At 36.4% G+C, this 6,963-nt stretch overlaps 1 pseudogene; it reads right to left on the reverse strand.

Moving 5' to 3' along the window:
• Positions 1 to 662: 662 nt before the first annotated feature.
• Positions 663 to 4,483, reverse strand: LOC107808978 (uncharacterized; annotated as a pseudogene).
• Positions 4,484 to 6,963: the final 2,480 nt, after the last annotated feature.

The raw sequence follows: 6,963 nt of genomic DNA on the forward strand, positions 1-6,963 counted from the left end.
AGTGTTTGCAAAAGATACTTTCATCTTCCACAGGAATGCTAAAAAATTTCTAATTTAGTTTGTGGAAAATGTAGTGAGTTTTGTTTTAATCTAAAAGGCATATTTGCAAAACTCCACTTAAAGAAAAAATTCTATTGGTGGGACGAATTTATCCTTTACAATAGATACTGTATCACCTGGCTTGAAGCAATTATTCTTTCCCATTAGTAATTTTCTATAGTACCAAAATCCCTCTGTTCTGACATTTCCTGGCTCCAGAGCAGCACACCTTAGAAAAAACTCTTATTATGGACACCAAAACTCGTGCTCCTGCATGCATAGATTGTAAAACCGATGAAAAAGAACAAAATGGTGCAGCAACTTGAATTCTCGACATCAACTCAAGGCGAAAGAAGCAGAAAAGTCAAAGAAATTTGTTTCTCTATTAACTCCAGTGAAATAATTCCAGTATTTTACAACTACAATATCTGTTTAAAAAGAGGCAGATAACCATACGTGTTTAATGAGATGTTATTTTGATACATAGTCATCTCTACTTTCATCTTTAAAATATAGAGTATTTTGATACATTGCAGTGTGATCATATTTTAGAAGCATTCACGGTTAGAGATTTTGATGAGCAATAAAATTTATGCAAAGTAATCCTACTATAACATCAGTACTTAGCAAACATGAAACTTGTTTTTATTAGTTTTTGGTACAAGAAATTAAATAATAACCTTATACTACATTATATTGTATACACTCTAATACAGACCAGATAAGCATCCTAACAATACTAGAATACTAGTCCCAGTAATAATCTTTTCGTGGACCGTCTCATTAAATTACTTACTTCACAACCACTTTGTGTTAAAGCTTATTCATTTCAATAAAAATACACCTTACATATCAGGGATTATATAGCTCGCCTTACATGGGGGTTTTATCTATGATGAGTACGTGGGCGTGAATCCATTGATGATAACTTATGAGAGATGAAGTGCATTGTTGGCCTCGATTTTGGAGTTTCAACCAAACAACAGCTTGCTAGATTGATGATAAAAACCAAAACCTCTTTTACTCTATCATCAGGATATGGAAGGCGTTCATCCAACAAATCGCTAAGCTGCACATGATCTCTAGTCGATGAATTTGCTAGCAGAGTAATGTATTCCCCAAGATGATTTCCTTTGATTATCTCCAATGCTAATACTCCAAAGCTATAGACATCACACATTTCTGTAACCTTCATTGTATATGCAAGCTCTGAAACAATACAATTTCCAAAAAAGCATAACAATATAAATGAGTTCCTGAGATAAAAACAGTATAGAGTGCGTGGCTATATATAGTTAATTAAGTTACAAAAAAAAGGATAAAAAGATAGATCTTACCAGGTGCAACATAGCCATATGTGCCTGCGAGCGTTGTGCAATTGGACGAGTCTGGCTTGAGAAGCTTAGCTATTCCAAAATCGGAAACACGAGCTTCATACTCAGAGTCAAGCAAAATATTACTGCTTGATATGTCTCGATGAACAATCGGTGGTGAACAATCCTGGTGCAGGTAAGATAAAGCAAAAGCAACACCTTTGAGGATATTCACCCTCTTAAGCCAATCCAAATTCTTGGACTCAATTTCATTGCTCAAGATACCAAAAAGACTCCCCCTTTCCACATATTCATAAACCAAGAACGAGTGTTGTGCATCCGAGCAAAAGCCATAGAGTTTCACAATGTTCCGATGCTTAATCCCAATCAATGCATTGACCTCATTCGTGAAGCTTTTGCAATGCGTATTCGCAAATGAAGAATTAAATCTCTTCACAGCTATACTCCCTAATGATGGAAGGTTTACCTTGTAAACGCTTCCCTGCCCTCCTTGCCCGATGCAAAATGTTGCATCAAACTCCTCTGTGGCATTTAAGATATCCGTGTACAATGTCTTTCCATCTAACAAGGATATCGAAATCAAACCATCATCCCGCCTTTCAACATCTTTAACTTTCCTTCTTTTATCACACATAAGAACACCAGTAAAAGCACAGATAAATACAAGTGCTCCCATAACAGGAAGTACAGTGGCGAGGATGAGTTTACTTCTTGAGTGCTTCTTCAGCATCGAAGATGGCCTTTCGCAAGGCTGAAATCCTGTTATATTGCCGCAAAAACCTTTATTACCTTCTAATGAAGCATTCATAAAAGCTTTATTATTTGGTATTGGACCTTCCAACTCATTGTATGACAAGACAACATCCCGCAAACCAGTCATACTGTCAAATTCTTCAGGAATGCGGCCAGAGAGGCCATTGTGAGAAAGATTCAACTTTTCCAAGTCCAGCAAACTGGCTAACTGAGAGGGTATTTCTCCATCTAGAAGGTTATGGCTCAAATCAAGTACACTTAGGTGAGTTATCCTCCCTATCTCCTTTGGAATTTTTTGGCCAAACTTGTTGTTGCTCAGGTTCAAGAGAAACATGTTCATGTAATCTCCTATAAATGTTGGGATTGACCCGTTCAATCTATTGTCTGACAGATCAAGGGACTCTAACTTTGTCAGTGACCCAAGTTCACTCGGAATATTGCCAGAAATGTGATTGTTTTGCATAAAAAGATTAACTAGAGAGGTTAATTTTCCAAATTCTTTTGGAATCTGCCCAACCAAATGATTAGATGAAAGATCAAGTCCTAGAATCCCTTTGACGTTTCCAATCTCTGGTGGTATGCTACCACTAATGTTATTTCTGGCTATCTGCAAATTTGTCAAATTCTTGCATTTTCCCCAGTTGTTGCTGAGTTCACCATAAAAATCGTTGTCGCTCAAATCAATGAACTGAAGCTCGGGATAGATACCAAAAGCTTCCGATAAATTTCCTGTGAAATTGTTGTTATTAAAACGAACTCTTTTGAAACTCGAGCACTTGCTCAAGCTTCTTGGAATTAGACCTGTCAGCTTGTTACTACCCACAGTGAAGTTCACAAGTTTTCCACCTTGGCAAAAATGCTCTGGCAAGTGGCCTGAAAACTGATTTTCACTCATTGAAAGCCTAACCAAGTTATCCAAATATGCAAGTTCTTTTGGAATGGAACCAGAAAGTTTGTTGAAACTGAGAAACAGTTTTTGCAAGTTTCTTAAATTCCCAAAGGAAGTATGAATTGAACCAGTAAGCTGATTATGAGATAAATCTAGACTTATGAGGTTTTTCAGATTCCCTAGCTCTGTAGGAATGGGACCAGAAAGTTGGTTAGAATGAAGGTACAGAGTCTTGAGCTCAGTTATGTCACCTAGAGTAGTTGGAATTGAACCAGTAAGGTGATTCATAGATAACTTTAGATCTGTGAGGTTTTTCAGATTTCCCAACTCTGTAGGAATGGGACCAGAAAGTTGGTTAGAAAAAAGGTACAGAATTTTGAGCTCACTTAAGTTACCAATAGTTTTTGGAATCGGACCAGTAAGCTGATTATGAGATAATTCTAGATCTATAAGGTTTTTCATATTCCCAACTTTGTAGGAATGAGACCAGAAAGTTTGTTAGAAAAAAGGTACATAATTTTGAGCTCACTTAAGTCACCAATAATTTTTGGAATCGGACCAGTAAGTTGATTATGAGATAATTCTAGATCTATAAGTTTTTTCAGATTCCCCAACTTTGTAGGAATGGGACCAGAAAGTTGGTTAGAATAAAGGTACAGAGTCTTGAGCTCGGTTATGTCACCTAGAGTAGTTGGAATTGAACCAGTAAGCTGATTTTTAGATAAATATAGATCAGTAAGGTTTTTCAGATTCCCCAACTCTGTAGGAATAGGACCAGAAAGTTGGTTAGAATAAAGGTACAGAATATTGAGCTCACTTAAGTCACCAATAGTTTTTGGAATCGGACCAGAAAGATTGTTTTTCTGTAAGCCTAAATCCTCAAGCGACTCCATCTTCCCTATTTCTGCAGGAATGGAACCATTTAATTGGTTGTCAAAGATATGGAGGGTCTTAAGCTTTCTTAGTGACCCGATTTGTGGTGGGATTGTGCCTGAAATCTGGTTGATCGACAATTCAAGATAAACTAGATTAGTCAGTTTACCTATTTCAGGAGGGATGGTGCCAGAGAGTTGGTTCATGCTAAGATCAACATATTCAACAGAAGGGAGAGATGAGAATGGAAAATCATACAGTGTACCAATAATACTAGCATTTGTAATATTCAACCTGTTTACCCTACCATTAACACATATAACTCCATACCAATCCCTGCATGCATCAGAACTTACCCCACCAATGCTAGAAGAATTCTTGGCACTTAGTGTCCATGAAGCCAATAAGGAATTATTCTGGTTTTGGAGAGTCGCTTTCCATTTTAGGAGAGCAGTTGCTTCCTCAGTAGAAGCAAAAGAAACTGCCAACAAATATAAGAGAGTGAAAAACTGAAGTAAAGAAAATATTCTGGGAACCATCATTATGGCTAAAGGATGAAATTCAGTTGTTTGTTTTGGTTATTGATGGACTTGTGCAAGGTAGAGCTTTAATTTATATTGTAGTGAATCATTACAAGTCGTGCGAGGCAATGGCATTAATTTCTCAGCTTGTAAAATACGGGTAGAATTAGAAAGACTTGAAGTCAATGGGTCAATGTTTCACTATATATCTTTGGAAGTATATACCAAATTAAAAGGGTGTTTGGCGTTTCAATTGTGGCAAAGCTTAAAGTTGTGGAAATAGTAGGAGATTTTCTCCAGAATTATTCAAAAGACATTTCTTTGACGAGCGCTATGGACATGCCTGTCAATGGTTGTATCATTTCGCGGGCCATGTAATGTGGAATACTAATTGCAAATTTTTTACAAGAGGGGTTGCTCTGATGGTAAGCAACCTTCACTTCCAACCAAGAGGTTGTGAGTTCGAGTCACCCCAAGAGCAAGGCGGGGAGTTTTTGGAGGGAAGGATGCCGAGGGTCTATTGGAAACAGCCTATCTACGTCATGGTAGGGGTAAGGTCTGCGTACACATTACCTTCCCCAGACCCTACTAGTAGGATTATACTAGGTTGTTATTGTTGTTGTTGGCCCAAGAAGAAAAGTCATATACTTGCACTTAAGGGTATACATGCACCAAGTTGGTTCGGTTTTCATTAAAATCAAACGAAATCAACTATATCGGTTTGGATTGGTTCGACACTACCAAGTTTTTCGCTAACAATTATGTATTGCTAGAAAGGAAAAGAAAAGCCTTGAGAAACTGAAAGCAATTCTTTGAACTGGGTTTAGGTAAAGCAGTTAGCGACCTACGTGTACCTTGATATATATCATCTATATATAATATATACTTCTATATTTATTATAAAAACATAAAGTTAAAACGCTAAATATTAAACTATGAAAATATACCGGAACTATTGACAGATATTTATATTCTTTGAAAGCTAAATTATTATTCCAAAAAATAATTACCCGTTGGATAGAGTTGTCATATTTAGAACCTTTCCTAATATTTTGGACTCTAAATTCAATTAAAACTTTGTATTTGAGAACTTTTATACTTTTAACCTCTCAGATAGATTCACGTAGTCGGAAGGAATAGAAGGCAAGAATGGAAGTCTATTGGGTTGAAGAGTCCTTTTTCTTTGTCCACCGAAACTACATCCAAGTAACATGTTTCTTTAAACAAATTAGGACTATCTGCTCTTAGTCGGAAGGAACTGGAATTTTCTTTATACCTTCTATTGAGTTATAGTGCATCTGTGTAAGTTTGTCCTTTATTTATTCAGTAATATAGCTTATAATATTAATTTTCTCATTCAAATATTGTCCTTGCATTCTTAGTCCATTGTTTATAGTATCAACAGGGCTATATTGCATCTTTCAGTTTCTTTTTATTTAGAAATTATTTCTTATTTTCGAAAAGTTTAATAGTAATATAAGCAAGTAATAAAGTACTTTCTATCAAAAGAAATGATGAAACTTAGGATCCACCAAACTATATAAAGAACCTGATTCTCTATCAGTTCCCATAGAACAAATACAATAAGAGATAAGTAAATGACACAACAGAGTTTTACGTGAAAAACTCCTAGCTCACGGAATTAAAAACCACGGCCTACACTCGTAGGATTTCAACTTCACTTACCGAGCAACTTTAGATTACAACCTATTGTAACCTAGGAATTAAACTCTTAATCCCTCACCCACTTGTAATAATTCTATTACAAGCCTCTTTGTAATAACTCTATTATAAAGCTCACAGCTCGACTAACTCTAACTAAGACACAAACAAAAAGTTTATGGTTTTACAAATAGTTTCCTACACAATGCTTCTAGCTAAGCTAAATAGGAATTTCAAGTGGATCACTCTAACAAAAGTATAACACAACTAAGGGCATATGATAACAGAGAGCTGGAAACTGGTCCTTCGTTCTGTTGTTCTTTGTTCTTGAAGCCTGGAAGTCACTTGCAAGATGGCAACACACTTGAGAGAAAACTTGATCTGTTTTTCGGATGTGAAAGTGTTTGTTTTTACTTTGCTTCATGTTAATAATATCCAAGTGATGTCACTTGGATGATGCAAGCAAATATCGGGTACAAGACATTCCCAATAAAGGGACAGTTGCACTGTTGCGTGTGTGCAGAGGAACAAGTGCAGCGACTTTACAGCTGTGAGGAGTTGACTGGTACAGTCAGGAAGGGAACTGATGTCCATTTGTTCCCTCTGTCATCTCTTTGACTCTAGTTGTTGGAACTTGTGCCCTGAGATTTTTTGTGCTTTGACACCTTGAGGATGTGTAACAGGTTCCCGATCTGGTTCTTATCATAAAGTTTGTTAGTTCATCAAAATATAAAAAGGCACATACTTATCAATTTTTCTCTTTTGATGATGACAAACTTATAATTGAAGTTTCCCCTGAGGACCAGATGACCAGATTACCATATAATATTTCCTGTTCCCATTGAACAAGTTCCCCCTCTCAATTAATTTTTCCCTATTTGGCATCATAAAA

Source organism: Nicotiana tabacum, chromosome 12 (assembly GCF_000715075.1).
Source record: "Nicotiana tabacum cultivar K326 chromosome 12, ASM71507v2, whole genome shotgun sequence".
In the NCBI taxonomy this organism is placed as follows: Eukaryota; Viridiplantae; Streptophyta; class Magnoliopsida; order Solanales; family Solanaceae; genus Nicotiana; species Nicotiana tabacum.